At 40.3% G+C, this 25,699-nt stretch overlaps 1 protein-coding gene across 1 annotated transcript in view; it reads left to right on the forward strand.

Moving 5' to 3' along the window:
- Positions 1-25,699, forward strand: part of schip1 (schwannomin interacting protein 1) — a 220,838-nt gene that overhangs the window by 13,722 nt on the left and 181,417 nt on the right. The gene's annotated exons all lie outside the window — the stretch shown is intronic.

Here is a 25,699-nt window from a genome sequence, read left to right on the forward strand (position 1 = left end):
TGAATGCGATGAAATAGATGTCTTTGGATCGCCCCAAATTCTAAGTGACAGACAAGGACACACACACACACACACACACACACACACACACACACACACACACACACACACACCCACACACACACACACACACACACACACACACACACAGTTGGCTTTGGTAGTTGCTCTGTCTGTGTTGGCTCTCACAGTGTAGTAATCACACTAGCTACCCACGCATTCCTGCCTACGCTCTTTGCATAGAGAGGCTCAGAGAAATATGATGTCATGTCTGCATACTCACTGTGTGTGTGGGATGCATTTTTTCCCATTTAGTTTTTAAGCAGAGTTAGAGAAGAAGCAAGATTCCCTAGCAAACAGATGGGCTGGTGTCCTGGTGAGACTGTGTGTGTTTGTGCATGTGTGCTTTATTTTTATGTTGTTTGTTCTGCTTGAAAGAGTTTGTTGCTCATTAGCACAGCAGCAAATGTCTTCCTAATTAGAAAGTTACTGTAACTTAAAAAACAATGTGATAAAGAACCGCCCCCCCTTTATCTCTGCCCTCTTTGCTTTTCCTTTTTTCAACATCGTCTTTATTAGACTTCCAAATGATATATTATTCCTACCAGCCATCTAATCCATTTATTGCAGTGGTGACTTGATATGTGTCTTTCATACCCCCTTACCGACCCCACCCTTAGTAGTCAGTGTGACATTGATTAACACCTGTGGTGGAATGTATTTTTAGTATCTGTTTAATGCGGTGTTATAGCACTACATGGTATAAAGAAATAGAGTATGCAGTAATTTTCAATTTAATGTAGTTCTATTTAGTTAAAAATCTTAGACCTAAACACACAATTAACATTAAGTTAACCTTGTTCCAGCAACAGTTCATACTGGACCTAACATGAACATTAAGCAAACAAAATTAAAAAAAAGTATCCACATATCTATTGAGACTCAACACATTTTGATCATGATCATCCAAACCAATGTACCAGTAATTGAAAGTGAGTGGTCTTGTCAGTTTAACAAAGAAGCATGACATTAATAACACTTTAACTTAGTAATCCAGAAACATAAATTGTTGATTATTATTATTATAAATTAAAACATTATAATTATAAATTGATGGATCTCAATATATTTCAACAATATAAATATTAAGTGTTAAATTCCATTTGAGTTAATTTTTCTTGAACATATGGCATACAGTATGATATGCTACTGTCACTTTAAGATAAATATAATTAACATGCAGAACATTACAGATGTATATGTAATATCCAAGAATACACATAATCTGGCCACAATATACACTTGCCATACCTGGTCCGGTCACACAGTACGTTTCAACATAGTGTTTTTGTAGTAATGCGGGACACCCACTGCTGTTTTTCACTCCAACTAGTTTCCTCCACTACCCTGCATCGCTCCTCTTGCCTCTACCTCCGCCCACAACACACTCCTACCTCTTGTGTTTTTTTTATTGCTCTGCCTTTTCTCTTTCCCTCTGTGTCTCGCACACTCTCTTTGCCTGTCCTCATTCCCACTGTATCACTCTCCAGTGGCTGTCGTGCTCTCTGAAGGACAGACATTCATCAATGTGAGGCGAGGGTGCAACATGTTGTGTGTTCGTGTGTGTGTGTAGGCTCATATGAGCTCATGCGCTTGAAGGACCTTGGTACTGGCCTGTAGGGGAGGGGGGGAGGTACAAACATACAGTACTTCATGCATATTTCATGGACCTCATATTGAACCACACACACACACACACACACACACACACACACACACACACACACACACACACACACACACACACACACACACACATACCAGACACCAAAGAACACACTAAGGATTTCTTTCCTCATTTTCTTAAGAGAAAAAACATCCTCACTCTCACTACACCTCCCAGAATTTGACCGTTTATACCAATGTCAAGTTTTCTATCGTAACTTTCTGTGTGTATTTTCCATGTATTGCAGTTGTCCAGCAAGGGTGAGTTTGAGCCTGCAGTAACCCTAGACCCAAATTAATTCTTAATTCACAGAGGGGCAGGCCCTACATGGCTGCTGTGGTCAATGCCTGGCCCGTTGATAGTAAATCAATGAGTCTGACTGTTCTGAACACACTGCTGCTGTGTGTTGCTTGGTCAGCAGGGATTACAATGTAGATCGGTGTGAGCTTGTTCCAAAATATAGAAACATAAAATGAGCTGAAGGTGATCATTTGAAACTATAAATCTCCCCTGATATCTCTTTTTGTGATATCTAACAGTGCAATTCCTAATTAAAGGAATAGTTTAACATTATTATGAAATGTGCTTATTGGCTTTCTTGCAGAGTAAGATGAGAGACTGATGCCACTTTCATGTCTGTCCATTTAAAATGAAGCCGACTTGCTTAACATGTTTAAGGCGAAATGCTGAGGGCAGCACTTGTAGTGCAATCCATGTGTCTAACTTGCCTCCGGCTCCAGGCTCAACTTAACATTCTGCATGTCCATTTATCTGCATTCATTTGCGAAAGATACATCAAAACTGATTGGCTGCAGATTTGAACACAAATTAGGCCACAGCAAAGAACCTAGATCTGTGAAGACTAATAGAGGAAGATCAACAAGTTTTATTGGAAGCAATGAAGATTTCAGTTGTTCCTCTTTATAACATAAATGGATAGGCATATTGAATAGTTTGCCCTGTATGTGTAGCTTTTAAACCATGCTGTTTTTGTAGGGCGTTGTGAAGGTGTGCATAAGTGTGTTTTTTCATGATAGCATCGTAATGCTGACTCTGAAGCCTGAGTGGATGCATGATTCACAGTGTGGCCCTCTGGGATGGCTGGGTGAGTGTTATTCAGAGACACAAACCAACCATCAAAGCAAAAGTTTTGAGATGAGAATGAAAATGAAATGCTCCAGTGCTGTGCCTCTTCATCACAAAGAAACCAATACTGCTGCAAGGCTGCCTGATCACTAATGAAATAATTTCAGTGCTGGATGGTTAAAAGAAGGGAAGGACTGTGAAGAAAGTGTAGAATTTAGATAAAAATGAACTAAATCATCCATACTTTGTTGCTTTCTAACAGTGTTTGTGGACATTGATCTCTTCCTATCGCAGTGACATGTTTGCACTTTTCTCCCCTCCTTTCCTGGGACAAAGGCGGAGAGAAAGTGTTAGTGTAAGCATTTCTGCAGCCTGCGTGGGAGATCATTCTCTCATCTCTCACCGCAGAGAATCTCACAAAGCGAAGTGACGGCTTCATCCATGCCTCCACCTCTACCCCCCTTAATCCTTTTCTCCCAGCCTCACTCTATGTCATCCATCGGTTTTCCCTCCCACTGCCTCTCGAAGCACATCCACACATCCACGTTCCCAAACACTCAACAGTCCCCCATTTCTGCAGACAGATGCTAACAGATTACTTGTTTTATTGGTGTCAGTTGGTGTCTCATTTGAAATGAATTTATATATCTCTGCCCCGGAGTTGACATCGATCGGGCTTAACTCACTTAATAGCCATGACATTTGCCTATTAGCTTATTTAATGTCAAAACAGGCTCAGGCTCAGCTGGCTTCCTGAGAAACAGTATATCTCGCAGTTGTATACGGTAGGGATGAAAATGATTGCTTGTGCAAAATATAAACTCCAGAAGAATATTCAACTCAAGTACACACACGGAGACATGGACTCACACAGTTTACTCTGCTGCACAAGCTGACATTAGGCCTCCTTTGTTTTTTATTGCTTTTTTTTTTGGGAAGATTTGCTGCTGTTTGCGGTAAATTAAACAATTTAATGATATATATTTTTCTGTTGTCTCTATATATATTCAGTATAATGTACATGTCCTTTAGCATTGGTACAATCAGCTCAAACTCAGCCATGCCATATTAACCACACAGCTTCTTTGCTGGTAATTACCTGCATGTATTTTCTTGGATTTAAACTTTTGCTGAATAGTTGTCTCCTCTTAACAAGGGCTTAACAACACATCTGTAAAGTGATCGATTGCTCTGTAGATTGGTGCATATGACATGACTGTTGCACTAAAGAAATTAGTGCTGCAGAAATGAACATTTCAGGCGTACATGTGAGCAGCTTCAATGATTTTACCCTGCCATTATTTGATTATTCTTTATGTGCCCCCAGCTATAATAATTAAATGTAATGACTCTTTTTATGTGGAAAGATTCAGCATATGAGAATCTTCATAGACACAGGGCATATACCCCGGCATACACCTGATCTGATAGTGAGAAAGTGAAGCTCCAAAATAGCCATTGATTTCATGAAAGCCCATTGGGAAGATATCTTAGAGATTTATCATGGCTGTGTGCTAGAGAGGGAATACGAGAGCAGGAGAGAGCTGATGTCTCCGGGAGGTGGAGAGAGAACGATGAATGCCTCAAATCCTGAAAGTAGGAGGTAGGAAAAGAAGATGTGCTGGATTTTGGAGTGATTATAAGGATAATAACTCTGCATTAGAGCCTCCGTGAGCCATTTGTGTGGGTGTGAGGTGGAGTGTATGCGCAAGCGCAGGTATGTATGTCAAAGTGTCTCATTTCTTCTTCATCGTCGTCTCTCTCCAAACTGCTCCAGATTAGATTAATGTTGACCATTATGTCCGGTGGACTTGCAAAGAAGCACACACTTGCACGCTCACATCAGCTCATGTACACACATATAAACACACCAATGTTGTCTTCAGTGGCACATTAAGAGCATCTTAGGACTACTACAAAAAAATCAATGAAAGCTGTTGCACAAATGGAGAAAAGCTGACAGAGGGAAAAAAGAGCAGAGGGAAAGATAGATCTTGGCCCAAATATGGAGTGGAGGGAGTGAGCATTTTAGCTAATTGTAGTCTTCTCACTTACTGTTGTTTTCAGTGTGAGCACAGAATCCTGAATCACTTAATTTGATATTTACAGCAGGGTGTGTGCGGCATTATAATGAGAGCAATAGTTTACAGCTGGTGTATGGGGATTTGATTGGATGCTGTAGCTTACTGCAACCCCCCAGTGAGCTTCTAATTGGTTATTTATCTAGAAAACATGCCATTTAGCTGACATTACTTAAACTAAACAAGCATATAGCATGCTCACATATGGCCTCATATAGATATGGATGTGACACATATACACACTCGCAGAGACTATAACGAAACATAAATCAGCTGGAAGCGTCTCCCGACCATCTGCAGATGTAGCAATAACAATCTGGTACCTAAGGCTATGTGCTCTACTGTTCTATTACAGCACACTTCTCTCTGCACACACACATTCCCCCATTCTCCAGCCTCCAGATTGTGTCTCTCCTCATCCTTTCTTTCAACATCTCTTTCTATCTCCTACTTTCCCAACTCCCCTCCTTGCAGGGCTCGTCCCCCTCTTTAGCCGAGTTCATACGCATATATGCTCAGTCCTCATGGCCAGAGAGTGATAATGAGATCCCTGGGGGAGAGAGGAGTAGTGTAAAGAGCAGAGGAGGGCAGCAGAAGGGAGGAGAATAGTTGAGAGTTGATATCCTTTCTGACCTGCTAAGATATGAAAATTCTGGAATAGTTCACCCCCACTCTAAATCTCACCATTCACATGCCTCTTCTCTCCACCTCCCTCCCTCTCTCCATCATCTCCTCCCCCCTTTTTCTTCCGTTCATCCGCCATCTACCATTACTGTCCAATAACCAGATCAGAGGCATTATAATCTTCTTCTGACAGCCTCTCTGCTGTGTGTGCAGTACACTCGTGGTGAGAAGCGGCTAAGGGCGAACTGGAAACAGACATTGGTAGCAATCCTCAGAGAGGAGAGGGAATCTGGATGAAATCAAAAGTGTGAATATATAGGAGGAGGGTGGAAAAAGCAAAAGGGGGGGAGAAAATTAAAGTTGCTGTAAGTTTTATCAATAGGGCAGCAGGTCCATAAGGTATTCTCTTCTTTTTCTTCTTCTTCTTCTGCTGATTTGATCATCGGCACATTGCTTGTCACAAAACCACAGTCCTTATAGAGAGAGTCTACAAACACACTTTCTCTTATACATCTGTGATTTTAGGATTCCTGCTTACGGAGCTCTTATCAAGGTTCAAGGTTCTTTATTTGTCATACGAACATAGCTACACAGTAGTTATGCTGATGAAAATCTTAGGTCACAGGCTTCTCCAACAGAGCAACACAATAATACAGAAAAACAGAAAAATGTAGTGCAAGTAAATATTAAAAAGTAAATACAAAAAGAAAAATAGTTTTGAAATAGTGAAATAAGAGTCTATATGCAAGCTATTGGGATGATATATTAGATACATAGATAAATAATTACTAAGTAGCAGATGAATGTTATGGATGTTGTTTCAGAAGTTCAGGTGTTTAACAGTCTTATTGCCTGTGGGATGAAACTGTCCCTGAGTCTGGTGGTTTTAGTCCGGATGCTGCGGTAACGCCTGCCAGACGGCAGCAGACTGAACAGTTTGTGGCTGGGGTGATGGGGGTCTTTTATTTGGTCAGTTTGAGCTCTTTGAATAATAATCCCTCCTCTATTGTTGAACTTAAGTTGGCACCATCTACAGATAACTCCCCTCTACTGTACATCAACCACACACAGGCTAAATAGAAGGGATTGATGAGCTGGTCAATGACTGTTAAACCAGAAGCACCTCCCTGATATCATAAAGTCCAGGCTGTGACGGCCCTCTGCTGATTGTCTCATTAGTCTGAGCCATAATGGAGATGCAAGCTTCTCATCACTAATCCAACAGTTTGAGTTCGATTAACGGAATGTTCTCTGGCCATTTAAGGAGACATTGTTTTTGTCGATGTGGTGTTGATGGTCCTTACACAGACACATGCATTTATCCTCTTTTCCTCTATGTATCTAGCAATCTCTGTCTTTCCAGGTGTATGTGTGTCCATCTGTTTCTCTTTCTGTTTGTTTATCTCTGAAGCACACCTAAAGCCCTGAAAGAGATTACACTAACTAAGTATTTCAGTTGCCATAGTGCTGTTGTTTCAGCTGCTGGATTCCCTGCTGTAGCAACATAATGATCTTGTGTCTTTCCTCTTTGTTGATATAGTTGCTCACAGGGCTGTTTGTTTGTCTTTGTATTTAATTGCAGATAGACAGGGGTGTTCCTTAGTCCTTGTCAAATAGTGGGACACAATTTACAGGAGATGTATGAGGCATATCTGAATTGTTGTCATATCAGAGGGGGATTTCTGATAAGGGTTGTAGCCGCGGGGCTCAGTCGATTCTCAGGCAATGTTTTCCAGCCTAAGATCTCATATTGAAAACTGACCTTGTGAGATTTACACTTGCTCCTGAAAAGCTAACCTTTAACCACTGAGCCATGTTAAATATGTGTGAGTGTGTGTGTCTGTGCTTGCAAGTGTGTGTTTGGTATATTGGATAAGTGTGTTAAGTCTGCCTGTGGAGGCTCTGGAGATGTCCTGTGGGTGGATTTCTCACAGGCACATTTGATCTCTGTCTGCCCTTTCTCGTGTGTTTTGATCTGTGAGTCAGGCTTGAAGGGAGGGGGTGTTGTCTTCTAGTTTGATGCACATAAAGACGATCAGTTCTTCACTGCATCACAATGAAAAGAACATACCACATTAAAGGATTACAAATATAGATTGGCCCAATGCAATGCACTTCCCTCATGATGTCCATGTGCAGGTTAGAGTGTAAAAACGGTGCTGGGTAATCTTCTGGGTGTGCTGGGTAATCTTCCCAGCCTAGGAGCTTTTTTGCGTATTTGCATATGCATTTACATCAACTGTAAAGGTTTTTACAGGCATGTTACTGTGTGTGGAGTACATGTGTGTGCCATGTGAACCCACGTACAGAGCACCTGCCTGGTTGCCCCCTCTAGCAGTTTAAATATTGGCCAAATCTGTCCTCATTTTACCATCACCATGGTAACAGTGAACCTGCTCAAGAGGTCCTTATTTACTTGTGCAAATGACATCCTGCGGTTCTCGTACCTGTCAATCACAATCCAAAGAAAATTGTTAAGTTTCAGCCAAATAGGTGAGCACAGTCAGTCTCAGCTCTGACTGATGTAACCTTCACTGTGACAAGTTAGTTAGTGTGTAAGCCAGGTGCTATCTGTAGAAATCAATGCCTCTTTAAAGTTTTTAAATCAGTGGCTACTCATGCATTACCTTATGGCCATGTTGGGAGTCTAACTTAAGACTGAAATTATTATTATATTATATTTGACATAGCCTGCTACCACGATGATCCAGATAAGTGACAGAAAATAAAGCTATACAAGTATCGCAGTATCCTGACAATTTAGGAGGTAATAATAATGGCTGAGGTCCCTGACATTTTGTATTATTGGCCCTAGTGATTGTCACTACCTGTCAAATAAATCATTCTGATCTTGGCAGTGAAACACAATGTGTATGCCATTTCTAAAGGCTTTATCAGTAATGGCATACAGTAAACACTGAGTCTGTAGCCACTGTGCATGGTTAATGACTACTTGTGAGCTACTGTTCTATCTTTGTGAACATAATGGTGTGTGTGTGTTTGTGTGTTTGTGTCCAAGTGTGAGGGGAAGAAGGTTTACGATACTGTTTACAGTAAAATGTTTGCTTTGAAGAATGATATCATGCATCAGCTCCTTTAGTCATTTAGCAGATGCAATTTCCTGCCACAGAGTGAACAGGGATTAGTAGATAGAATTCCAAGAGAGCGGGAAGAGTGGCAGAGAAATAAATAGATGAGAGTGCAGGAACATTGGCTGAATGTTAACATATCTTCTGGATTTAAAGGTAGATGCTATGAAGGGATTTGTTGGAGGAACATTTCAACATAATCTTTGCTTTACTTTCCTTCTCTTTTTAAGTTTGTACAAGTAGACTATTAAACGTTGATATAATTGTATATAAGATCAATGAGTTTAAATTATTTTTCAGCTAACAAAAAATGTGCAGTTGTTTTCTATGCTTATTATATTATGCTCATAATTATTGAACGTTTTTTAAATGCCACCAATAAGCGTGCTAGTTTCATACAAAGGCAAACATAGCTTTAAATCCAATTGTCTGTATTTTCTCTTTTACTGTTGATGGCGTATTAAAGTAAGTTATTAGAAAATAAAAAATTTCAAACTCCAGATGCAGACAGCCTGTTTGTATTAAAACCCTCAAATATTACAATATATATCAGTGGCGAACCGTCAGGGTGTGTGTGTCTACAGAAGGTCCAGTTGTGATAGATACGGTTCGCCACTGATATATCTATATATATCTATATATATATATATATATATACTGTATATATGTACAATTACGCTAGTATAAAGCAAATCAACTAAGAGAAACCTCTCCAGCAAACGGATAACCAGATAACCTGATGACTTCAAACGATCAATCACAATAGTTGTCTATTTGTTTTCTGTCAAGCAACAGTAATAGATGAATTGATTTGCTGTTTCACAGAATACATGCTGCACATTTCTTTTAAACTTACATATGTTTTAGCTGCTCCAATAATCCTGTTATTGCACCTCATCTCATCTTTCACACCCTGAGTGCTAACTTCTTCAATTTCCAACACTTTGGGAGCTGCTGCAAGGCTACAGTATATTGTTAAGTTAGCAGGGGTCTGTGCATGTGTACACAGAAAGAAAACAACTGAGAAAATATAACACTGTGTTACCACTAGGGCTTCTCGATTATGGCAAAAATCATAATCTCGATTATTTGGGTCAATAATTGATATCACGATTATGAAAAACGATTATCCATTTACTTTGAAAACATCCATTTATTGAAAAAGAAACGTGAACAATATGTTTTTAACAGTTAATTACCCTGAACTCTAAGTATAATTCAACTGAAAAAAAAAGAAGATATATATATATTATTATTATAAAAAAATAATCGTTTTATTTCGATTACGTTGTTTTCGTAATCGTTGCAAGCCAAAATCGTAATTGCGATTCAAATACAATTAATTGAGCAGCCCTAGTTACCACATTCTCTTGCAGTTGAGCACAAAAAAAGGACACGATAGTCATTATGTATGCAACGAGAAGTTCGTTAACTTTAGAGTCTTCAAAAGAAGTTGGCAGATGAGGAGATAAAACGCTTTGGTGAAAAATGGAGGTATGAATCTTTAAAACTTTAACACGCAGCTTCCAGGAAGGACTCTTAATAATTTCGCTTTTTCCAAGGTATTGCCTCATTGATTCTTTTAAAATGAGGCAACACGAAAGGATGATACTATTGGAGAGTACCATTCCAGCATAGCAGCTAATTACTAAACCCCAGATGGCGTTCTGGGGATCCAATATTTCCTCTGGCAGAGTTTTATTTACTCAGCACTGGAAACAGTTAGTCATAAATCTTACTCCTTAAATTGGTGCAGTGGTTAACCATCTCCACTGGTGGTGAAAATGGCTTCATTAAAGTGTATAAAGACCATTAAAACAAGAGAGAGGGAGAAAGAGAAGGAGAATAATCAATCAGCTTATGAGCGCAGTTTTAATTAACTCTCATTTTACAATCTCTATCTTTTGACATCTCCTCCCTTTCTCTTTCTCTCACTCTGTAGCCTTTTAATTGGTGTGTCTGTCACCCCAAAATAGTTATTTCCTTGGTGTGTGTGTGTGAAGCTTATAAATACACATTGTCTTGGAGAACTATAAGAATATAAAGCAGTTTGTTAAAAATTAAATGTTATTGTCTGACAATAGTGAGATGTACCTACAAAATGACCTTTAGCTTCAAACCAGAAACCGTAAGGTATTATTTAAAAACTGTACCTCGAATAATCTCAGGCTGGACATAATGATAGAGATTTGCTAAATATTGCATGAAAACCCAGCATAGCATTTCCTACTCTATTACTGCTTTTCATACCTATTTTGTCTTTATCCCTCTCTCCTTCACACTTCATTCTCTCATTTATTTCTCTCCAAACAATGTATGAGACCTTATTAAGTCATTTCTGGTGCCATGCACACATTTCACAGGGGTACTGCTGTATGTAACAGATGTAAATATGTTATAATTTTGTATAATCACACAAATTCTGTGTTTTATATTATTTTATTCTGTGTTCTTCATTTTATTGAATGTTAAATACCTGGCAAGGTCGGAGATCAGTGGGCGGAACCTCTGAAGCGTGGTCGCTGTGCTCAGGAGTTTTTTGTTGTGAGGACTTCCCCCCCCTACATATTGTGTCCTCACGTTTCCTCTGGCTTTTCGTAAAATGTTCCATGTGAGAGGAGTCATTGTGAGGAATTGATGTAAAACTGATCGTTTTTATCTGTTGTCAGTCATTAAACAGAGATCGTCTCAACTTTACGCTGGCTCGTAAATACAATTTATTATCAACACAACGCAGAGACCACTTAACCACACCGGTTACATGTACAAGGTCAGATTACTCAGATATGGAGCACACATTTACACAGATCAGCTAGAGCTCTGAATCTATAAGGTATAGATCTGTGAATGTATGTACAGTAGTAAGGTATGTATCAAATGTTTGCACCAAAAAACATGTATTAACTTCTCAATTAAATATGTATACTCCTAAATGAATTTCCCTAAAGATATGTTCGTAGACCATACACCTCGTCGTGCTAATTTACTTTTTTGCTTTCTAATCTTTAATCTTTTTACCCATTAGTTCTTGTTGCCCCTCTTGCTAAGCTAAGGCCGCTAGTAGGAGCATCATAATTACTGAACATACATGAGTGGTATCAAACTTCTCATCTTACTATCGGCAACAATGTGAATAGGCGTATTACTAAATATACTGAACTATTGCTTTTTTCGTACCTTCAACTCCACTCATTTGCAATGATAGAGCGCCAACACGCTGGACTCAAGTGAATAACCTCCGTATACATCAATGATTGAGGTTTAGAATATCAAAAAACACCTCTGCAATTGTTCTATCTCAGTTTGCCCATGAAGCCAACCACACTTGATCATGATAATAGAGCAGCATCTCTGAAGGAGCTTGGCTGTATCAGTGACAGTGGGCTGGTGGCTGCAGTAGCATGTGTAGAGGCTCTGTAATGGTTATATTTAGCTCCTTATCTCCCAGACAGCTCTCTGAGCACACATTCGCCTGACGAACTGGGAACAGCTAGTTCCATTCTGGGACAGACACAACTATAGCCTCAATAATCTTTTGTTTGGACGAATAGTTTGCTCCATACTTCTTTTCCCTAAGCGTATGATGAAATACTTTTTTGCAGTGGTTGTCAGTTTTATTTTCCCAATACTCACGTATGTAGTTTAAGAAGTACAGATTTATTTTCAATTCCTTTGAGTTTTCTCCTCACCTGTATTATCTCTTTACCATCTTTTCATTCTCTCCCAGAGCTGCTTTCCCTCAGTAATCTGTCTGGCAGAAGGAGAGTTGGAAAGAGGGTGTGTGTATGTTTTTTGTGACAGTGTGTGATGTTCCTTCTGATCCCTATGAGTGTTTGAAGTTGCATTACATCAGATTCCCTATACTGCCTCCAAAGCCCCTCCGTCATAGTGTATCTCTGTGTGAGCAAAGGCATTAGTTTTCCCATGAATCCAGTGGGAACATGAGCAACACACAGACACAAATATGCATACTTTTATCGACTGAAAGGATTGCACATAGGCACAGAACAAATGCATTCATTCATGTGTGTTGCACGCTTTTAAACTTCCAGGTATGTTTTTGCCAATGACAGTATATTCTGCTGTTGACACTCTGGGGCTTCCTCTTCTGCATTATAGATGAAGACACTGTGAACAGCTTGTTTGCTTTCTAAATTAAGTTTATCTTCCTCTGCCTCTGTCTCTCTCTCTGAGAGTTGTTGCATGTTGGCGCTTTACATCTCTAAAACAGCCGAAGCTTGTGCACGTCAGAAGTGCTTATTCTGTTTTTCTGCATGTTTGCATGTGTTTCCACAAGTGTAAGGAGGCTCTCTGCTGGTATTTGGTGTGAGCAGCTCTCATCTTTAATACATGATGCCTTGTGTATATGGAGGTAACACTCTCCGAGTTGGGGGCTATCTGCTGGTTAGCCTTAGGCCGATTCCACGTAGTCACCAGAACACAACTCTAGTGCATTCACACACAACTGCCTCTGTAGTGCAAGCCTTTGATCTCTTTCACATTGGCATTGAGATCCACCATTAGGGAGCATTGAAGGCACTGTAAAATGCTCTAAGATACAGCCTCCAAACCACAACATCTCTCTACGAACTCAGTAACTAAATACACATTTTGAGCAGAGCACAATGGTCTCGATACCTTCATTCAGGGCCGGCCCTGACCAATTTGCCGCCCTAGGCAAGATTTTAGCTGGCGCCCCCCCCCCCCCCCGGTAGTGGCATGACCACCAAAACAGAAAGATGCCCCCGGGAAGACTTTTTTTTTTAAATATTGAAGTTAAAAGCATCAATCTGGTGCACTTTGAGAGCAACATGAAGAGATCTATGGATACATCTCTCAACACCCATATGAAACAGAACTGTAAACAGATTTTCTTTTTCTTTATGGATATTTTACAAATCACTCCCCTTTCAAACTGTATTCTTGTTTATTAATAACAACTTTTTTGTACTGTCAGTATTTTATACCTGTTTTTCATCTATTCTCTTATTTTTTTATAACTATAATGATCATATAGAGGTGTGCCTTTACCTCACTGAGCTGAGGTTATCAGAGCCTCTCAGTCTTTCAGGAGAGAGCTCTCTAAAGCTCTCACCCCCGCGGCCGCTTACAATGTAAATTCCAATGTTAATAAAAGAAGCTGTGTATGTTTTTTGGGAGTTTGATTTATTTTAAATGAATACAAATACAAAATAAATTAAAACCTATAATTGCACACTAAAACCATTATTTTAAAAAAAGAACAATTTCACATAAACCTTTTTACTGGGACTGGGGCAGTTCAACTTGATTTTGGGGGGGGGGTGTGCCATAGTTTATGGGCGCTGTACGCGTAGTTCTGTTAGTATAAGATAATAAGATGTACTTTGTTGATCCAAAATCGAGAAATTGTGTATTATGAAAAAAAAAAAAAAAAATTATTTTTAATTTCTAACTTTTTTTTTTTTTTTTTTCCGGCGCCCCCTATGGGTTGATGCGCCCTTAGCATTCGCCTATACTGCCTATGCCGAGGGCCGGCCCTGCCTTCATTCACTTGTTTTAGAGAACACTTGAACATTTTGTTTCATTAAAGGGTTATCAAGTCTTCAAGAGATATTTTGGAAGATGTTTGCCTCAACTACTATGGTTTTAACATGAGCCAAAACCTTGTTACCTCATTTACAAACTTCGGTCCACCAAGGATTCTTCCCCGGAAATCTGAAGTTCAGGCCTCTAAAATCACATCAAAAAGCAAGTAGTGAGATGATTCCAATGTCAATGATTACTTTCCACTATTCATCCACTGCCTACTGCCTTAGTCTGTCCCTCTACCAATCTCTGAGATGCTCCACAGATCACAAGATGTCAGCCAAAGATAAAGGAAATGAGGGTAGGGAAGAGGGTAACAATATCTTTGCTTATGCTCAGAAATAATAACCAGTGACATTTTGCAGTATTCTTTTTGTCCTCCAAATTCTTAAAAGCAACAGAACAATACTATATTCTGAATTAACAAGATCAGACCTACAACAAAGTGCAGAGCCATTTCAGTGACATTTATTCACAATCAATCAAATTGTATAGTATATTGTGTCTCACTGCACAATCTTTATTACTTTAAGTAATACTTTGCTTCCGGACAATTGTATTTTCTTCCTGTACTTCTACAGTTCACCAAAAACATGTTGCTGAGTGTGAGCTCAACTTACCCTAGCTCAGTTACCGGATTTGGAAAAAGGAGTGGCTCTATTGGGCTAGTTGAATTCTACAAAAACAAATTGACCTTATTTGCATTATATCGAGGCTATAAAGGTTAAAATAGAGATATCACTTCTACTGTGGAACTGCAAGCAAGAGCCCAAAGTAAATAATGGAATATAAAATAAAAAATGTTTATATATCTGATGCATTCTAAAAACCGACATATAGTCTCTTATTTTAAACTATAGGGATTAGTGTGGGTAGATTGATGTGCTGTTTCCAACTATCTTCTGTCTATTGGCTCAGTGGTGTCTGTTTGTGTTACTCCGTCTGGCTCTTGCTGAGGTCAGGTGGGTGGATCAGACGTTTTAACACCTTTATCTAACCTTTAGCCAGGCTGGACACTGCTGTCCTTTCAATTCCTCTGGTTTAATTTTCTCCGGCCAGTATTTGGTGCAGCTGGGTCGGAGGCCATTGATTCACAGAGAGACAAAGAGGAAGGGAAGAGTTGCACAGTTTGCAGACGCACAGTTATTTGCTTTTTCAAAAAAAGACGCATTGCACATACACCAAACAAACACAAATAAGAGCATTCCCTCTCTGCTTGACCGGCTGGCAGTGATGGTGCTGTGAATGCCTCTGGGCCTGTCTCTATCTCGTGCTGAGGGTGATCTCTCACCTTGGATGCTCACATGCTCACCCTATGGACACACACATACTCAGAGTTATAATGTGGTCTATGGGATCAACAAAACGTTATTACGGTGTGTGATGTCTTGATCTTGGAAGACTCTCTCCTGTATTAGAAAAGCCTATTCCCATGCCAGGCAGCCTGACTACCCTGAATGTCAAGGAGAAATGACTTATCAGTCTCCCATACATCTCTTTGTCTCCCTCCCTCACTCTCATTCCCTCGCACATGTAATCTCCCAGTGTGGACTCATGGGAGAAGGCTAGCCAGAGGTCAGTCCTCCCTCCATTTTTTCTCTGTCCCTCTCAAATTTTTGGTCCACCCTGTCCAGTGGGACAGAGGGTCACTGACTGACATTTATCTCCACAGATTTAGAGTATGCTTTCAGACTGAGAAATTACTTTTTGTCTGTGTGTGTGTAGATAAAGATGTGCCCTTTGGTGCTGGATAGAATAAGGTTTGCAGCTAGTTCACTAATGGTGAAATCTGACATTTTAAAGATTTTAAAGTGGTTTTCTTAAATCTTTTCAGGCAAGGTATCAGTAGGTGAAGCTCTATTGTAAACATCCCATTACAAAAGATAGGATTCTTACATTTAGCACTTTCAAAATATAAAGTCTCGCCAAGTCTATTACTTTGAAGAGGCAGAAGGTCTTAACTCGTAGTCGTCATTATTTACCCAGTATGACCACTTAGTATCACATGACCCTTTTTCAACTCTCTCATTCATTTAATGAGATGTATTGGGATATTTGTAATTTTTTCATAATAATGTATGTTTACTTAAAAGGAAAATAAACTTAATTTATATATTTTCCTTTTTTCATTTAGTTAAAGGTGGGGTAGGTAATTTTGGAGAAACCAGCTCGAGTGCGCTAGAATTTGAAAATACACAACAAGAACAAATCTGCCACTTCCTTACAGAGCCCCTCCTCCAACACACACGAACGCACACATGACCAATGAGGGCACGAGATAAGTTTGTGCACAGATGGAAGGCTGACAGGCAGGTAGGCCATCCAGTTATTTTAGCCGGGCCGGCTAAAATGATTGGTCGTGCTTTTTACAGCGCCACGGCTTCCACAGATGACCTTTTTTTATGGATTTTTTGTCAAAGCACTTAAGATATTCATTGCTATCGGGATGTTAAGAGCATTCCATGGAATATAACAAAAAGTGTATCTCGAGCCGGTTTCTCAAACTTACCTACCCCACCTTTAATTATTTAAAAAGAAAATTGATAAACGGCTTGGCAACAGTCCTTGCTTGGATTTTATGTCCTGCTGGTTTCTGAAAGGTCGTTGTTCACAGTGACAGCATCTTCAAAGCGTCACAAATTTAGCGTGTATGAAACACAGGAGATTTTCTCATGATGCAGTTATGTCGCTCATTAGCAGAGGGTAAGAGCTTGTCGAGGCTGTGATAAAACAATGACTTTTCATCTTCTAAAAAGGTAACCCACAGTGCTGCTCTCGTACCAGCAGATGGTAAAGCCGCATCTACTGCAGATATGACATCTAAGGGCTTCAACACACGTGCAAAGACACAGTCCCTGCCCCTTTTTCTCAGGGTTTGTATTATGGGCTGATTGAGATTCTGTACGATGCCCTTCTTTGCTTTCATTGCTTTTATCAGTGAACTTTTATCTCCACCTCCCTCACAACCTCAATCCTCACCCCGACCCAGCAGTCAGATATCACAGCCTGCCCCGGAGCTCAGCAAGCTGCCGGGGTGGCCAGCTGCTCGCTCCCGCTGCCCCCACCACACCACCACCTCAACCACTTTCATCAAATGAACCATTCCACTGTCGGGGTTGAGTTAGATGGACAACGGTATTGTACACAAGCTACATTGTGTTTTGATGTTCATTCTTGTCATTGTGTGCAGCCAGGTGTGAACATACAAGTGAGTTAACAGAAAGAATGAGAGGGTTATTGTTAAAGCTTTGTTTGCAAGAGAGATAGTCAGGATGGATTTATCAGTGAGTATTGCGCTGAAGGCCGCTCATGTCTGAGGGGCATTTAATTACATCTGGTCAATTTTCTCACTTTCCCTCCATCCCCCTCTACATTTACTTTCCTTTTGAATGTCTCGATCTCTTATCTCTCTCACAGGTGTTACAACCCATCACCCCCCCCCCCCCCACACACACACACACACCGCATCATCTTCAGCTGTTGCCTTTTAGGGTTGACCTCTATAGCTTGTAAGATGTGCGGTTAATGCAGAGTGTGAGAACGTGCACACCCATTCTTATGCCTGATATGTCAGCTGCACAAAGGTGGGAGATTTAAAGGCTGCCGCTTGGTTCAAGAGACTGATATGTAAAACGGGTCACATGAACAAGGACGTGTGCGCGCGCACGTGTGCGCACTGACATAGGCTGTGTGCCCTCCAGCAGTTCTCTTTGCTTACTCAACTCTTATTATAGCAGTAAATATGGCTGGGACATACATTTTACGTCATTTAATTCCACTCTCAGTTTCTCTACTCTCTCTCTCTCTCTCTTTTCTCTTTCTCTCTCTCTACTCTCTACTCTCTACTCTCTCTCTCTCTCTCTTTTCTCTTTCTCTCTCTATCTCTCTATCTTTCTTTCTTTCTGTGTGTGTATTTGCTGATGTTCATTAATATGGCATTAATGTCACCTTCTAATTACACGAAGCGAATTGCTGGGGGGCAATGTTTGATGCATGTCGTTTCAGGGTGCTCCTTGCTGTTTTGAAATATGCCCACCTTTCCATTCCACATCAATCTAGCTTAGATGAGATGATATATTGTAGACTGGGTGAGTTTTTATGAGTGTGTGTAATTGGAATTTTATGTAGATGTTCTTTGGCTATTAAAGAGCCAAACACGCTCCAGGTGTTGCTAAGCCCCCTGCTTCTTTGGAAGGTTGCAACACAATGTGATATAACCGGATACACACTCACTGGATAACACAGCGTACTTGGGAATGCACTGCATAATCGTATACACCACACTCAATTTGCTAGCACTTTTGCAAGACACCATAGCCTATAAAATCTATCAAATGTGTTGTAAAGATATAATTAATTCCCCCTTCAATTTGGAGTTGAGCACATTTAACTTATATGAGTTTTAACTGCACTTTGCCTATCACATGTTTATTACCCTGTAGAAAAACTTTTGATTGAGGTATTCGTTTAGTGAATTTCTGTATCTTTGTCAGCCCATATGGAATTATAAACAAATCTGCTGCATCAAAACTACAGTAAGACATTGTTTAAAAAGACCTCAATGTATATATAAAGTTATATAAAACGTCTTGCGTACTTTATTTTCATATACAACTCTTCAAATAAATGATGCACAAAATAGAAACGAAAAATAAAACTAACCGTGTGGAAACTATTATGTCTTCAGGGTTATCCTTTCTGGGGCCAAGATACATCTTTGTAACAGAAAACCTTTATTAAAAACTGGTGGGGTGTAATTTTAAATGTAGGATCCAATTTTAGGAGTTTAACCATGCTGCACCAATTTTGACTATTCTAAAAACTGTTTTGCTCAGTTGGCTCAGCTAACCCTTTACCAGTTTTATTTCCAACTAACTTAGTCACTAGCATTAATCTTCCTCAAATAAACCTATCTTTTTATTTCCGTCCTGTTGCAGGTTGCTTTACTTGTAATAAGCCAATTCTGAGGTTGTTTACGCAGGTTTCCGTGAAACAAATCCTCTCTATACAGTAAATACATTTTCCTGATGAGAAGCCACTTTGTTGCTGACAAGCATTTACTACCAACATTTACAAGCCCATTAAAGCCATATCGAGCCAGGGAGCTGTCATCCACAACAGCGTTGTCTTAATTTACCAGACATTATGCCACTTCACATTGTATTAGCGGTAATGGTGCAAGGAATGAAAATAGGCCTGGGAATGGGAAGTAAGGAGAATGGGGTTGGAGAGGTGGATGATGGAAGATGGGAGTGACATAACATATTTGGAGAATTAAATGTAGGATAACTGATGAGACCATACAACCGTTATACTGCCAAAAACATCAGGTTCTACTTTAAAATATAATAATGTTACCATCCATAGGCAAGCGCACACACGCACACGCGCGCACATACACACACAAAAGTAGTTTCCTTGGTGAATATCTGTGAAGGGAGTTTCTCTGACTTGTCAATGATCCTATTGAAGAAATGGGATGGAATAGCACAAAGGGGAAAACACTCTGCCATCTCTCATAACCCCCCCTTCCTCTTTTCCTTCAGTCTGAGACGGTGAAAGAAAGCATTAAGAGTGTGAAAGGACGCAAGGGTAAAAGCTGAACACCTCAAAGCTCCAGACAGGAGCATGGTTTTCATCAGCCAACTGATAGGAAGAACAGATTTACTTTTTGTCAATTGGTTCTGTTGAATATAATTATATACTGCAGAAATGAGAATTTCCAATTTTCGTACAAGAAACGCAAGGTTAGAATGACTTTCTGTTAACCGTGCCTTGTACAATTAACTTAAACCATGTCCGTTTGTCCTTTGTATTGTTGAATGTCTTCTATTGAGTTGCTCATTTTAAATATTGCCTTTTCATCTTATCTACATGTCTTCTTTTCTGCTTATGCTCATGACTTCTCATTTCCCATCCTCCCCTCTCTTACCTCACCCTCATCCTTGTCCTGCGGTTACCTGGGAAACTGTTTCTGACACATTTTCCTACGACGATGAGACACATTTAGTTAACACTGTTCCTTTTGGGATTGATGATAAGATCAAACTGAATTTAATGGCCTTACAAATTCCGTGTGTGTGTCGCACTCTTACCCCTTTTTCCAAAATGTGTTGGTGATGGATGTTTAACAGTACATTCCCCCAATATCCAGTTTGACAAATGTTGACAAAGCGTTGGGAGTCAAAAGAACATTTGTGTGGGTCTGAACAAAGGTATTCACATTATGTTACCAACAAAAACTTTTTGGAAATATAAGTTTTGGGAGTGTGATCCTTATCAACAGAGAATGGATGCACTGCGTTTAGTCAGCATGGATGGTAAAACTGGGGTATTTTCTTGAAGAATTGTGAAAAAAGTTTAGGCAACTTCACAGCTTTAAATCACTATTGACTTTTAATGCTTGGCCATGAGTACACCTGGAAACTTCAAAAAGCACAGCTTGCGTTCTTTAACTGCAGACCTCAGGCTTCAAAGGAAATGTCCACACTTTGCAGTGCTCCATACTGAGACATTCACAGCAGGAAGGAAGGAAGGAAGGAAGGAAGGAAGGAAGGAAGGAAGGAAGGAAGGAAGGAAGGAAGGAAGGAAGAAGGGAAGGAAGGAAGGAAGGAAGGAAGGAAGGGATAGGAAGGAAGGAAGGAAGGAAGGAAGGAAGGAAGGAAGGAAGGAAGGAAGGAAGGAAGGAAGGAAGGACGGAAAGGAAGAAGAACTGCATTTAAAGAGAAACATGAGATGTGGTGTGACACTTTCAAGATCTGTCAGAATGTAACTGCCATTAAACACCTATAAGCAATTAAACCCTATTTTTATTTCAATCTTTTGTAAAGCATGACTTACTATATTGTCGTTTACTGCACACATGTACAAGACACTGAGACAGGGCATGTTGGATAGATTATTATCAAACTTTTCTAAACAAAGAGTGTCACCGCAATGCAGGTCCTGTCAGATCCTTTGGTTTGCTCACATCCTGTGTGTGTGTGTGTGTGTGTGTGTGTGTGTGTGTGTGTGTGTGTGTGTGTGTGTGTGTGTGTGTGTGTGTGTGTGTGTGTGTGTGTGTTGTGTGTGTGTGTGTGTGTGTGTGTGGTGTGTGTGTGTGTGTGTGTGTGTGTGTGTGTGTGTGTGTGTGTGTGTGTGTGTGTGTGTGTGTGTGTGTGTGTGTGTGTGTGTGTGTGTGTGTGTGTGTGTGTGTGTGTGTGTGTGTGTGTGTGTGTGTGTGTGTGTGTGTCTGTGTGTGTGTGTGTGTGTGTGTGCGCGCGTACCTGACACTGCCCCAGTGTGTGGTAGCTGAGCCCTGTCACCCCCTCCCACAGTGCGGTGAAATGCTTTTCACTGCTACCCGCTTTTATTTGCCGTGCTCCTCAGGCTCTATGAGCATCCAGGTGGGACAGCAGGCAGAGAATATATAAACCCCCGATGCTGTGGTTTGTGTGAGTGTGTGCATGTACGCATGGTTCCCAGCATAATGTGTGTGCACATAGTGTGTGTGTAGATGCATGATTCTCCACCAGCCGAGTGTATCCAAAAGCAGAGACATCGCTGCAGGCGAGCTTTCTCTTTCCAACACTCCCGTCACAAGGCTCTCTGCCTCCTGCTGCTGCTTGTACAGGATTAGAGATGCCACAGTCTCCTTTTCTCTGTGTTTGTGTGCCTGTCTGCTTCACAGTGAGAATGGCAGAGTGATTAGACAAAGAAGGAGAGAGCGATAACCGTGATTCATTTCAGTACAGCCACAGTGATTTTTCTTTTTTTAATTGAGGTGATAGGAGCAATAGTTTAGTTGGAACACCTTAGCTAACCCCACATTTACTGAGAATAACTCGATGCTGGCTGCTGTCCTATTGCCCGTCTTTGCACTCAGCCACTGCTTCATTAACTCCAGCATCATGCTGCATGACTAATAGACTAATAATACACTGATAACAAACCTGGTGGTAATTGTGTGAGGCAATTTTCATCCATATTACCTCATCTGTCCTGAACTGATAAGAAACAGGAACGCCTTTCCCAGCAACTGGCTAGAATTAGTCATTAGATCAACACAGATCAGGTCTCATGGTTGTCAGTGCGATTGGATGTCAGAAATGTGTGAGGCAAGTAGGGTTGCGTCTGGCAGATGGCACAAGGTCAGATAGACAATATCTCATTGTGAGTATCTGGAAGTGTGCTAGTCTTGTATAAATCACCAAATTCTTAGCCAACCAATGATCGGTGGAGATTTATTACCCAAGGCTTAGAGATCATCCATTGTTTGAATATGTCTCCAAATATGTGTTTCCCTGTGTGTACTCCTCTTAACACTGGATCATTGGCAACTTTAGGAAGCGTACAAATGTTGTGTGAACAATCACATTATGGGCACTTATCTCCCATTCGAGGAAAATAAAATCCATCCCCACTAGGAAGACCAACAGAGCGTAAATACAGTGATGGCCAACATAAAAGTCAAAGCTGGGGCCTAAAATGCTTTGCAAGCTGACGAGAACTGTAGAGTTGGCTGAATGATTATAATCAGCGCCCCCTTTTTTACGTTATATATATATATATAGTCGATTCGTCCAATGATAAAATTGACAAATAGATAAGAGCATTAATTAGAGAATACGAGAATAAGGTCTGTCTACATATTTAAGCCATGTGGCTTCTATCAAGCAATAACGCATAATATTAGGTACACATACACACACACACACACACACACACACACACCTCTCAATTACTCATTGAGATAAGCAGTAGAGCTTATCAGTGAGGAGCACAGGCTGAGACACGGCAGCCAACTAACCTGCCTGCTCCCTAAAAGGCAGACAATAATGACATTCACAGAGCACACATGGACACAGATGTGCATGCCCTTCACCATGAACACAGTGAAGCTGATGTACAATGTCCACTGCATTATAATATGACCCATTCACTGACACAGCCAAATATACATTTCCAATCCAAATTCGTTAAGGATTTATCCAAAATAGGGCAGCAAGTGTTCCAAGAATTACTTTTATTGGCTTTTTGCCTCCTCTGTAATAGAATATTGCAATATTGACATTCACCAGAGTAGCAATTACACCAGAGATGATATTCTTTACTGTAATGCAGCAGGATATGGGCCACTTACACATAGCAGGTGGTGTTGGCAGAGTGCCCGTAATGATAATGAAGAGAGGTTGTGAGGGTGCGATGGGTTGCGCCGAGTTCAGAATTAAAGGGCTATTGCAGACTACTACATAAATCTCTTGTCTTACACCCCAAACTCAGCCCTGAGCAATACATTGAAGTACTTCTACACATAAACCTGCATTGATCTTAATACCTTATGCAGCACTTCTAAATATTAAGGGGATCATTCAGAGGTTTGTGCAATTTCTGAACTTGTATCACATGCTGTGCACTTACCTGACTCCTATTTACACAAGCAGGTTCTCTGAAGTTGTGCTGCACTAGTAATCATACATCATGACCTCATGCTGAAATGCGACAGCATACATAAATATAAAACAAATGTCAGATCATAAAACAGATGTAGTACATCACAGCATATACATTCCTCCCAACTCCAGGCCACTGCAGAGGGTGTTTATTTCATCCTTTACAGGCAGCACTCTCATGAGCCTCTAAAGCAGATAATGGTCTTTTTTTATTTTTATTTAAAATACGTCAAACTACATACTTTCAATTTTGCTGCATCTTAGTTATTGAGGTAATGTTTAGACTTCTTCATACATTTACATTATTCTCATATTTTACACCTTCCGAATAGTCTTGAAACAAAATGATTAAATTGAACATCTGAGTCACACTGAAGTCAAAATCGACTTTATTACAAAATGAAAAATCAACGCCAAGAAATATATGTATAATATTACATATTTCCTTCACAGCAACTACACAGTCATTGGATATGAAAAGGTGCAGTTGTGCATATTTCAGCTAAGGGTTGTCACTAACACTAAGACACACATTCACTCATTTTTCCTCACATTGAGCTCTTTTGGCTCGTGTGGTCTCACAGAGGGTTGTTATCCACAGCGCTGAACTCTCAGTTCAGCTACAACAGAGACACGCACGGAGAGACTGAAACATTGCACAGGCTCTGCTTGAGATCTGTAAATGTGTGTTTGTGTGTGTATGTGTGTAACACCACCACCTGTAAGTAGTTTAGTAGAAAGAGGTCCTACTGGGAGTGAGATGGGCTTTTCAGTGGCTGCGTTGTGGCCCATTGAACACCCCCTCTCTGCTTATCCAGCTCATCCCCTTCCTTTCTATCTGTCACCCCCCCCTCTTTTCCCTCTAAAACCTCTCCTTACTGCCAAACTCTATATCCAACCTGAACTTTTTTCCGTAACGTCATATTTGAACAATCCTTTCTATTATTCCCTCTATACACTACCTATATATGATTGGACTATGTATACTTTGTATTTCCTTTTTGCTTCATCTGCACTTCCATTATACTGCCCCCCGGCCTCTACATTTCCTTTTCTTACCTGCTATAATTTAGTTCTTTGTACAGCTCCCTCTGCTCCCATTTCCTTTAGTGTTTTTCACCTGCATTACTTTCTCTTTCTGTTTTGTCCCCCTCTTTCCTATCTCCAGCACTATTTTCCATATGGCTTTGTGTCTTTCTTCTTTCCTTTCAAAAGTGTCACCTGTATTCCCTTACACTCACCATTCCCCTATCCATCCTTACCTGTGAGAATGAAACATCGAACATGGATCCTAACAAGGAGTCATTAAAAAGAAGAACATTTTCAGTTCTGACAGATACAGTTTTATTTCACATTAACATAAAAGCAGAGGCTACATAGAATATAAGCACGACCACGGTCTACAGTATCTCAAAAATACCAGTAGTAACCTTACATTTTCACCTGAAAATATTATTCAGGTGAATAATGGTATATATCAATATCCATATTTTCTTTGAATTGATATATTCCAGGCAAAACAACACACGGCTCCCCAATGGGCTCCCTCGTCACTAAACTACTGAACCATGTTAAACAATGATAACTCCAACAAGGCATTGTAGATATATTTATTTTTACTTTCAATTTTTTTTACTCACACTAGACTACATTACCCATTCCTTCTAATACGTTTTTGTATATCTACTACTTCTATCTATTTCCCTCTCCTGCTTTCTTTTATCTCCCACCTGTCAGTTGTCCCTCTGTGTGTTGTTCAAGGTGGCCTCGTGGCTCTGCTTTAATCTCCCGCTGTCCTGAACATCAGTCAATCACCAGCAACCCAACCTGCCACCTGTCTCCATTCCCCTCACTGCACCGTGTAACACTTTCCCCGCATCTGGTCCGTCATCTCTCCTCCCATCTCTCCCCCCATCTTTCACCCCATCCTCCCAGTCTATCTATCCAAACACCCCGGCCTTATTTCCCAATTGTTTATTTCTTCCTTACATCCATCTCAAGTGTTCTAGAAAGCAACACATTTCTTCCCCTCTTTCTAATTGCTACCTTTTGAATATGTGTTGCTACTGTTACTTAAAAACTGTGCCTGTTTTG

Source organism: Gymnodraco acuticeps, unplaced genomic scaffold (genome assembly GCF_902827175.1).
Source record: "Gymnodraco acuticeps unplaced genomic scaffold, fGymAcu1.1, whole genome shotgun sequence".
In the NCBI taxonomy this organism is placed as follows: Eukaryota; Metazoa; Chordata; class Actinopteri; order Perciformes; family Bathydraconidae; genus Gymnodraco; species Gymnodraco acuticeps.